Genomic DNA, 10,943 nt, shown 5'->3' on the forward strand with positions numbered 1-10,943 from the left:
CAAAGGGGAAACATTAATTATTTCCTAAGAAGTATGGGTATGAAGACTCTCCTCTTTAGGTCTCTAAAACTTCTTTGTCTGTTCCTTCTGTATAAGCAGAACTTTGGGTGCCTGGCTTCCTCCATCAATGGGCCATGTGGCTGGATGAAAGAAAGAGCAAGGTTCTTGAATTGAGTATCAGTTCTTTCTCCTGCTATTGGAGCCACAGTGGAGTGAAAACTGCTTTGTACAGTGGAAGGGTGCAATGTTGAGTCAAACTTTTCTGTTTATTCAGTTGACATCCTCTGAGGAAGCACCATGGCAAGGCTTGTGCTTCTGCAGATCCTGGACTAAAATTAGAATAAATGTGCAGTTCTTGCTGGTGCATGGCCAGCATTAGATGCCTCCCATGGGTAAAATTCCCAGAGAAAAACAGGAATCTGGGTATTCAATACATTCATCCTAAAAGCAAAAGCAAAACCCAATTTTCATCAGTTTTAAATTTCATTCTTTAAAATAATTAAAAATACAATTATATATTTTTAAATACTCAGATTCCCTCTCATTTTATTTGCAAGCCTTGTTATATCCATGTGATTCCTCAGAAGTAGACCCTGAGAGGAAGGGCTCCCAAGAAACCTGTAGGAATATTGGTGGAACCATCCGGAGTGGGGGAAGGGGGAAACAAAAATCAAGCAAGGTGGGATCTCAGGCCAAGTTGTAAGGAAGGAAAGTTTCATTTAGCATGCTTCAAATCAGTGCCTGCACACTAATTTTTATACATTTTAAACACAGGTTACCATCATTTTAGCTCAGCATTCTGTGTGCAATTAATAGCAATTTTCTCATAATTAACTAATGTGTTCTCTTCATGAGCTCATTCCCAAATTGTTGGCCATATCTAGTCTCTACCCTGGAAACCATCATTTCTGCACATCTCTCTGAAAGATAAAATTTCAGTTTATTTCCAATTTGTTAATATATTACTCCCTTCCTCCCTCCATGAATTTTTGTGCTAAGTTTTCTAAAGCTTGGTCCCTAAATTATGTCCTGGTGATACAAGAACCAAGAACAGGTAATATATCATGTTCCTTAGCCCACATGTGGTTATATGGACCTGTTATATGGTCTTGTCTTGCTGACAACCTAGTTTTATTCTTGAAAGATAACTTCTCTTGAATCTACTTTTCCAACCCTTTACTCATTCTATGATCTTTGTGAGAAGGATTTCTGCACTTTTCATAGTAGGGCAGAGCTACATCTTGAACTATCAACACACATGTGAAATCATCCCTATAAACTTCATAAAATTTAACAGGGGAAAAAGAAAAGGGAGAAATGAAAATAAACCAAGCTCACAGCACACTCAACACTCATCCTGAGGTCAGCTTTCTCCCTGACCTGCTTTGTCATAGTTGTTTGGTGCCTCTTGTCCTAGAATCACATAGACCCTAGATTAGAGTTCCCTTAACTGCTTTCTAGATAACAACTTCAACATTATGAAACAAGTTTTCCCTTTGAGATATTATTTCAGGTTCTGCATACTGATGAAACTACTGATGCCAGCTGGTCTGAAGGACACCACAAGAAGCTAACTCACCACAGAATGCAGTTTCCATATGCTGATGACTTCATCCTCCTTACCCAAAGCAGTCAATGACTCCAATTTTCCAGCCCCTTATCCTCTACAATGCCTTTAAAAACTACAGCTCAGGACTCCACAGGGAGACAGATTTGAGAATCTCCTCCCATTTTTCTCACTCAGTGTGCTGCAATAATTAAGCTCTTTCTCTGCTGCAAACCGTGCTGTCTCAGTGTATTGGTTTGTTACTGCACAGTGGGCATACAGACTCAGTGGTCCTATAACACATAGTCCAAGACAGCTGTTGTTGGGTAAGTCTTTCAGGTCCTGCTTGCCTGCACACAAAGTTTCAAAAGGGAGAAGGCTATAAGATTTCTTCATTGGCTACAAATAAAATGTCTTAGAAAAACTCCCATGTTACTTCCTTCAGTCTTCCCAGTGGTTCTCAAAGTGTGGTACCTGGACCAGCCTCATCACCTGGGAATTTGTTAGAAATGCAAATTCTAGAATCCTTCCCTAGACCCACCAAATGAGAAGGAGTGGGACCTAGCATTCTGTGTTTTGACAAGCCCTCCATAAGCTTCTAATGCTCCCTCGACATTGAGAACCACTGGTTAGGACTGCAATCTCTCTCATCAAATCTCATTCATATCATGACCTAATTAGTAAACAAGACTGTGAGTCATTCCTGGACCAACCTGCCTTTTTTTCTTTATATATACCAAAGCTTTCTGTGTTTCAGCTGACTAAATGGGTGGAATTTAGAAAGGAGCAGCCAGTTTATGAGGACACTGTGAACATTTAACATATTATGGTGGGGTTGCAGATTAAATCCACACAGGGACTTAAAAAAATTGAAACATTACAATATAAGACACAGAGATCAAACATTTCCAGGCTTTAAGAAAATCTAAGACTGAACACAGTGGCTCACACCTATAAATCCTAGCACTTTTGGAGGCTAAGGTGGAAGGATTGCATGAGGCCAGGAGTTTGAGGCTAGCCTGGACAACATAGTGCAACCTTGTGTCTACAAAAAAACTAAAAAATTTAGCTAGGTGTGATGGCATGCGCCTCTAGTCCCAGCTACTTGGGAGGCTGAGGCAGGAGGATGACTTGAGCCCAGGAGTTTGAGGCTGTAGTGAGCCATGATTGCACCACTGCTCTCCAGCCAGAGGAGCAGAGCAAGATCCTGTCTCTAAAATAATAATAATAATAATAATAATAATAATAAAATTTTAAAAAGAACAAAAGAGAAGATCTAAGAAAACTGAAAGAATGGTATCAGAATATAACTTGGGCAAGCTATAACTATATAAAGAAGAAGAGGTAGTAGTCCACAGACTACTTTCTAAACCTCTATATGTCTCCCCATTCAGCAAGCTGCAAATAACAACATACACCTGTAAATCAGAGTCAAGTGAGTTTCATCAATGACTAAAGCAAGGCTCCATTAACCTATTTACAACGAAGATAGCAGCCCACTTTGAGTCTCATGAGTCTCACAGTGGGCCGCCATCTTGGTTGTAAATAGGTTAATGCCTCCAAGGAACATTTTCTCAGAGTTAGACTCTCTTTCATGGTGAATGTTTTATAGCATTCCTTTTACAAAAATGTAATGAAAACCACTGATAATGAACACACCTGCACAAATAATTTTCAAACATGTATTTGAGGCTGTAACTGCAATGTAAAACAGAAATGTAACAGGAAAGCAACTCTTATTTTAAAACACCATGGCATTTTAATAGGTAAGTGATAAGGTAGGGATGGAACAAAAGACCCACAGGTTTGCTCTAGATTTAATCATTGAGATAGATACCAGAACTGCCAACACTGGTGTGTTGTGTTGGCAACTCAAATAGAAGCAGGAGGATTTCTATAGATGGTGCTTTCCAAAGTGGTGACTAGGTCTTGATCAGGTTCTGATCAAGGCAATTGATTGCAGTCCTCTCTTTCCACTGTTTCGCTTTCTTGTGAATTTCATGTTGATTAAAACTGTTCAAACGTGGATGAAACTGGAGGTCATGATGTTAAGTGAAGTAAGCCAGCCACTGGAAGACAGTGCATATTCTCACTCTTGTGTGGGAACTCAAAAAGGTGGAGCTCATGTAGATAGAATGTAGACTGGCGATTACCAGAGTCTGGGGAGAGAAGTCTCACAGTGGGCCACCATCATGAGTCTCACGGTGGGCTGCCATCTTGGTTGTAAATAGGTTAATAGAGCCTTGCTTTAGTCATTGATGAAACCCACTTGAATATGTGTTGAATACTTAGAACAATAGACATCCACAGTAGGTATCCATTAATTTCAATAATTAGTATTTGCAACCAAATTTATTCAGATGAGCAGTCTTCATGAAAACTAACCTTCTTGGGTAAGTAGGATGAAGCTGTTTATGAGTATAACAGTGAGCCACTGAATGAATATACTCCTACCTAATAGATTATAACTTATGTCCTAGCTTATTGAGGCAAACTATTAAAATACTTTTAAGAGCAACCATTTATCACACAGTGTTTGGACCGTTGCAACCTTCTTGTTTCTTGCTGCCAAAATTAAAGCTATGGCATGTACTCATTGATCCTTCATGGAGGGAACTCCCTTTACTATTTTTAGTTTTCAGTTTATTTTTATTTTTAATTGACAAATAATAATTGCATGTATTTATGGGTTAAAATATGGTTTTTATACATTTATACATTGTGGCATTAACAAATCAGGCTAATTAAAATAATCATCACTTCACATATTTGTCATTTCTTTATGGTGAGAACATTTGAAATCCAATTTTTAGAGCAATTTAAAAATATACGATATATTATTAACTACAGTCACTGATATGGTTTGGCTCTGTGTCTCCACCCAAATATCATGTCAAATTGTAATCCCCAGTGTTGGAGGAGGGGCCTGGTGAGAGGTGATTAAATCATGGGAGTGGACTTCCTTCTTGCTCCTCTTGTGATAGTCAGGGAGTTCTCACGAGATCTGATGGTTTAAAAGTGTGTGGCAGCTCCCCACTCACTCCTTCTTTCTCTCCTCCACCACCATGGTAAGATATGCTTGCTTCCCCTTCATCTTCCACCATGATTGTATGTTTCCTGAGGCCTCCCCAGCCATGCCTCCTGTACAGCCTGCAGAACCATGAGCCAATTACACCTCTTTTCTTTATAAATTACCCAGTCTCACATAGTTCTTTACAGCAATGCCAGAACAAACAAATACACTCACCTTGTTGTGCAATAGATCATCAGAACTTATCCTTCCTGTCTAAGTGAAACTTTGTACCCTTTGACCAACATACACCGCATGCCCCCATCCTCTGGCACCCACCATTCTACTCTCTATTTCTATGAGTTTGACTTTTTTAGATTCCACGTATGAGGGAGATTGTGCAATTTTTGTTTTCCATGCCAACTTCCAGGTCATGGAATGGTGTGGATGGTACACATGCCCCAAATTGGCTACAGAGCTGTGGGCAGAAAACTTGAAGTCAGCTTGAGGGCATTTTGGAATCTGGCTCTGAGGCACACAGCAGGCTTGATGGATCTTTAATGACAACCATTGGAGAAACAGGATAATATTCCTCCCTGCCTTTGTCCACTTGGGATTCTATAATAAAACAGCATACAATGAGTGGCTAAAACAATGATCATCAATCTCTCATGGTTCTGGAGGCTGGAAGTCCAAGATCTGGGTGCCAGCAGATCCAGTGTCTGGAAAGGACTCTCTTTTTGGTTTGCAGGTGGCTACTTTCTTGTGTCTGCAAATGGTGGTGAGAGAGAGAGGGTGGGGAACGAACTCTCTTGTGTCTCTAATTATAAGGGCACTAATCCCATCATGACAGCTCCATTCTCATGACCTGTTTTTCAAAGTCCCCATGTTCAAATACCATCTGTCTTAGCCTTACAGGCTGCTATAATGAATACACATTAAAATGGGTTGCTTATAAACAACATAAATTTATTCCTTCCAGTTCTGGAGGCTGGAAGTCCAAGATCAAGTTGTGGCAGATTTAGTGTCTGGCGAGGACCGGCTTCCTGGCTCATACATGGTGCTATGCCCATCCCAGTTCATAGATGACACTATGTTCTTGCTGTGCCCTCACATGGTAGAAGGGGCAAGGGAGCTCTCTGGGTCCCTTTTTATAAGTGCACTCATCCCATTCATGAGGCTCCACCCTCATGACCTCATTACCTCCCAAAGGCACCACCTCCTAACACCATCACCTTGGAGGTGAACATTTCAACACATGAATTTTGGAAGACACAGACGTTCAGATCATAGCACCATGATAGTAAAGGTTGGGATTCCAAAACACATAAATTTGGGGAAGGTGATATAGACATTCATTCCACCGCATCCCCTATCTGCCCTGTGAAAAGAGAATGCATGCCTATTGAATTCAGACGCCTGCTTATTTAACTGGCATTTTCACTTGCTGGGTGCGGACGGTACACGTGCCCCAAATTGGCTACAGAGCTGTGGGCAGAAAGCTTGAAGACAGCTTGAGGGCATTTTGGAATCTGGCTCTGAGGCACACAGCAGACTTGATGGGTCTTTAATGACAACCAGAGACTTGGAGGTGTAGAGTGATCTTCTACACAACAGATGAGAATGAACTTCTCTCCAACATTTCTTTGGATGAAGCAACTCAAGCCATCCATGGGACTAAATGCTCTGGCCTGTCAATACCCAGCTGATTGGAAATTCTTCTGGGAAGAAACCTTCTCATTCCCCATTTGGCAGGCTCCTGATGCCACTGCACCATTGCAGATTCCTACAATGCTCATCAGCACAATTCACTGGCAGCTCATTTTACCTAGGGATTTGACTCTCGACATCACTGAGTGGGTAGAAAAAAGCTTTCCATCTCTCAGATATTTGGAAAGAAGACCAGAACTGGGCCATGTACACAGGAAGGGGGGAATCCTGCCATCTGTAGCTATGGGACTGCTTTCTTGGGAAAAACTTGGTTTTATTGGGTTTAGAAAGTTTGCTCATCAGAACTACCATCTCATCCAGCAATCCCACTTACTGGATATCTACCCAAAGGAAAACAAATCATTCTATCAAAAAGATACCTGCACTCATATGCTTATTGTAGCACTATTCACAATAGCAAAGATATGGAATCAACCTAAGTGTCCATCAGTACATGAATCGATAAAGAAAATGTGGTATATATACACACCATGTGTATTAATCTGCTCTCATGCTGCTGATAAAGACAAACCCAAGAGTGGGTAATTTATAAAAGAGGTTTTAATGGACTCACAGTTCCGTGTGGCTAGGGAGGCCTCACAATCATGGCAGAAGAGCAGGGGACATCTTACATGGTGGCAGACAAGAAGAGAATGAGAACCAAGCAAAAGGTGAAACCCCTTATAAAACCATCAGATCTTGCTAAAGTTGCTCATCAGCTTAGGGAGATTTTGGGCTGAGACGATGGTGTTTTCTAAATATACAATCATGTCATCTGCAAACAGGGACAATTTGACTTCCTCATTTCCTAACTGAATACCCTTTATTTCTTTCTCTTGCCTGATCGCCCTGGCCAGAACTTCCAACACTATGTTGAATAGGAGAGAGGGTATCCTTGTCTTGTGCTGGTTTTCAAAGGGAGTGCTTCCAGTTTTTGTCAAAGTCTCAGGATACAAAATCAATTGTGCAAAAATCGCAGGCATTCTTATACACCTTTAACAAATAGAGAGGTAAATCATGAGTGAACTCCCATTCACAATTGCAACTAAGAGGAATCCAACTTACAAGGGATGTGAAGGACCTCTTCAAGGAGAACTGAAAACCACTGCTCAAGGAAATAAGAGGACACAAACAAATGGAAGAATATTCCATGCTCATGGATAGGAAGAATCAATATCATGAAAATGGCCATACTGCCCAAAGTTATTTATAGATTCAGTGCCACCCCCTTCAAGCTACCAATGACTTTCTTCACAAAATTGGAAAAAACTACTTTAAAGTTTGTATGGAACCAAGAAAGAGCTTGCATCACTAAGACAATCCTAAGCAAAAAGAACAAAGCTGGAGGCATCATGCTACCTGACTTCAAACTATACTACAAGGCTACAGTAACCAAAACAGCATGGTACTGGTACGAAAACTGAGATATAGACCAATGGAACAGAACAGAGGCCCCAGAAATAACACCACACATCTACAACCATCTGATCTTTGACAAACCTGACAAAAACAAGAAATGGGGAAAGGATTCCCTATTTAATAAATGGTGCTGGGAAAACTGGCTAGCCATATGTAGAAAGCTGAAACTCAATCCCTTCCTTACACCTTATATGAAAATTAATTCAAGATGGATTAAAGACTTAAATATTAGACCTAAAACCATAGAAACCCTAGAAGAAAACCTAGGCAATACCATTCAGGTCATAGGCATGGGCAAGGACTTCAAGACTAAAACACCAAAAGCAATGGCAACAAAAGCCAAAATAGACAAATGGGATCTAATTAAACTAAAGAGCTTCTGCACAGCAAAAGAAACTACCATCAGAGTGAACAGGCAACCTACAGAATGGGAGAAAATTTTTGCAATCTACCCATCTGACAAAGGGCTAATATCCAGAATCTACAAAGAACTCAAACAAATTTACAAGAAAAAAACAAACAACCCCATCAAAAAGTGGGCAAAGGATATGAACAGACACTTCTCAAAAGAAGACATTTATGCAGCCAAAAAACACATGAAAAAATGCTCCTCATCACTGGCCATCAGAGAAATGCAAATCAAAACCACAATGAGATATGATCTCACACCAGTTAGACTGGTAATCATTAAAAAGTCAGGAAACAACAGATGCTGGAGAGGATGTGGGGAAACAGGAATGCTTTTACACTGTTGGGAGTGCAAATTAGTTCAACCATTGTGGAAGACAGTGTGGTGATTCCTCAAAGATCTAGAACTAGAATAACTGTCTGACCCAGCAATCCCATTACTGGGTATATACCCAAAGGATTATAAATCATGCTACTATAAAGACACTTGCACAAGTATGCTTATTGTGGCACTATTCACAACAGCAAAGACTTGGAACCAACCTAAAAGTCCATCAGTGATAGACTGGATTAAGAAAATGTGGCACATATACACCATGGAATACTATGCAGCCATAAAAAAGGATGAGTTCATGTCCTTTGCAGGGACATGGATGAAGCTGGAAACCATCATTCTCAGCAACTATCACAAGGACAGAAAACCAAACAGCACGTGTTCTCACTCATAGGTGGGAACTGAACAATGAGAACACTTGGACACAGGGTGGGGAACATCACATACTGGGGCCTGTCGGGGGGTGGGGGTCTGGCGGATAGCATTAGGAGAAATACCTAATGTAAACTATGAGTTGATGGGTGCAGCACACCAACAAGGCACATGTATACCTATATATCAAACCTGCACGTTGTGCACATGGACCCTAGAACTTAAAGTATAATTAAAAAAAAAAAATCAGATCTCGTGAGACTTATTCACTACCATGTGAACATTATGAGGGAGACCGCCCCCATGATTCAATTATCTCCCGCTGGGTCTCTCCCACAATATGTGGGAATTATGGAAGCTGCAATTCAAGATGAGATTTGTGTGGGGACACAGCCAAACTATATCACCATGGAATATTACACAGCCCCCCAAAAGAATGAAATCATGACTTTTGCAGCAACATGAATAGAACTGGAGGACATTATCCTAAGTGAAACAACTCAAAAACAGGAAGACAAACACCCCATGTTCTCACTTATAAGTGGGAGCTACTGTGTAGACATGGACATAGACAGTGGAATAAGAGACATTGGAGACTGGGAAAGGAGGGAGGGGAGAGGAAGGTGAGGGATGAGAAATTACCCAGTGGATACAATGTACACTATTTGAGTGATAGTTACAGTAAAAGCCCGGACTTCAGCACTCTGCAATCTCTCCATGTAACAAAACTGCACTGGTATCCCCTAAATCTATAAAAATAAAAAAAGTTTAAACATTACAAATAAGAGGCCAGGTGTGGTGGCTCATGCTTGTAATCCCAGCACTTTGGGAGGCTGAGGCTAGTGGATTGCTTGAGTTCAGGAGTTTGAGAGCAGCCCGGGTAACATGGCAAAACCCCATCTCTACAAAAAAATATAAAAAGATTAGCCAGGCAGGTGGTGCATGCCTGTAGTCCCAGCTACTTGGGAGCCTGAGGTGGGAGGATTTATTGTACCCAGGAGATCGATGCAGTGAGCCAAGATCACGCCACTGCACTTCAGCCTGGGCAACAGAGGGAGACCCTGTCTCAAAAAATAAAAATAAAAGTAAAAAAACTCAACCTTACCTTATTCTTAAGTGTCCATTGCTGTGTGGCTTTGGGGTGGCTGTGCCTCCTGGGGTAAAAATGTACCAGCATTTTTCTGCAAGGAATGAGGAATCAATAGGGTTTGGAGAAACGGGATCTCTATGAAGGTGTTTACTTGCAACGCAAGAGGACATGGGGAAAACCACAAGTCATTTTATTTTGGTTTCTTCAACAGTGAAGGACTTCCTCTCTTTGAGGAAGGTGGCGCTTTCTGTGTGTGTCTGTGTGTGTGTCTGTGTGTGTGTGTGTCTGTGTGTGTGTGTCTGTGTGTGTGTGTCTCTGTGTGTGTGTGTCTCTGTGTGTCTGTGTGTGTGTCTCTGTGTGTGTGTGTGTCTGTGTGTGTCTCTGTGTGTGTGTGTGTCTGTGTGTGTCTGTGTGTCTGTGTGTGTGTGTGTGTCTGTGTGTGTGTGTCTGTGTGTGTGTGTCTGTGTGTGTGTGCACACACACACACGCTCATTCAGCATTTACAGTCCTGGAATGTTATTCTGACTACTCATAGCGACTCCACTTCCTGCCCACCCAAACAGTCGTCCGTTATGGAAAAATATGCCTGCCTCTGAAATATCTACCGGTGGCCCCAGAGTGCCACGCAGGCATTTCTTATAAATACTCAACCTTCTGCTCAAGTCTCCAGGGCTCCCTTTTCTCTTTGGGTAGCAGGGTGAGTGTCCATGATTTGCTGACGCTGCAAGCTCCCCCATGTCCAGCTGCTCTGTGATATTTATCTTCCACCCCCAATAATTAACCTCATCCTCCTCTCAAAATGTAAGCACCAGGCAGCTTTAGAAAGATGGTGCAGATTTGCAGATTGCAGGCTTCAACATGCAGGACCTTGTCGAGTGCGTTCAGAGGCTGGTTTGATTGAAGGAGATTTTTGATGGCGCAGTGATCCAGGGCAGCTACAGAGGTACCACTGGAAGGTGGAAAGCCACCGTGGAACAAAAGTCTCTGCAGGAATCAGCTGAGTGGCCTTGAATTAGAAAGGGATGTGGGGCAGATATAAGGAGTTGACACTGAA

General features: G+C 41.5%; 1 long non-coding RNA gene across 1 annotated transcript in view; it reads right to left on the reverse strand.

Moving 5' to 3' along the window:
- The window catches only part of LOC116811500 (uncharacterized), a 13,101-nt gene extending 2,462 nt beyond the window's left edge, over positions 1 to 10,639 (reverse strand). The window contains exons 1-2 of the long non-coding RNA XR_004370480.1: positions 10,541 to 10,639; positions 9,905 to 9,980 (exon numbers count right to left, since the gene is read on the reverse strand). This is a non-coding gene — a long non-coding RNA (uncharacterized LOC116811500). The remainder of the gene's footprint in view (positions 1 to 9,904; positions 9,981 to 10,540) is intronic.
- Between the last annotated feature and the right edge of the window lie 304 nt (positions 10,640 to 10,943).

This window comes from Hylobates moloch, unplaced genomic scaffold (assembly GCF_009828535.3).
Source record: "Hylobates moloch isolate HMO894 unplaced genomic scaffold, HMol_V3 SCAFFOLD_7, whole genome shotgun sequence".
In the NCBI taxonomy this organism is placed as follows: Eukaryota; Metazoa; Chordata; class Mammalia; order Primates; family Hylobatidae; genus Hylobates; species Hylobates moloch.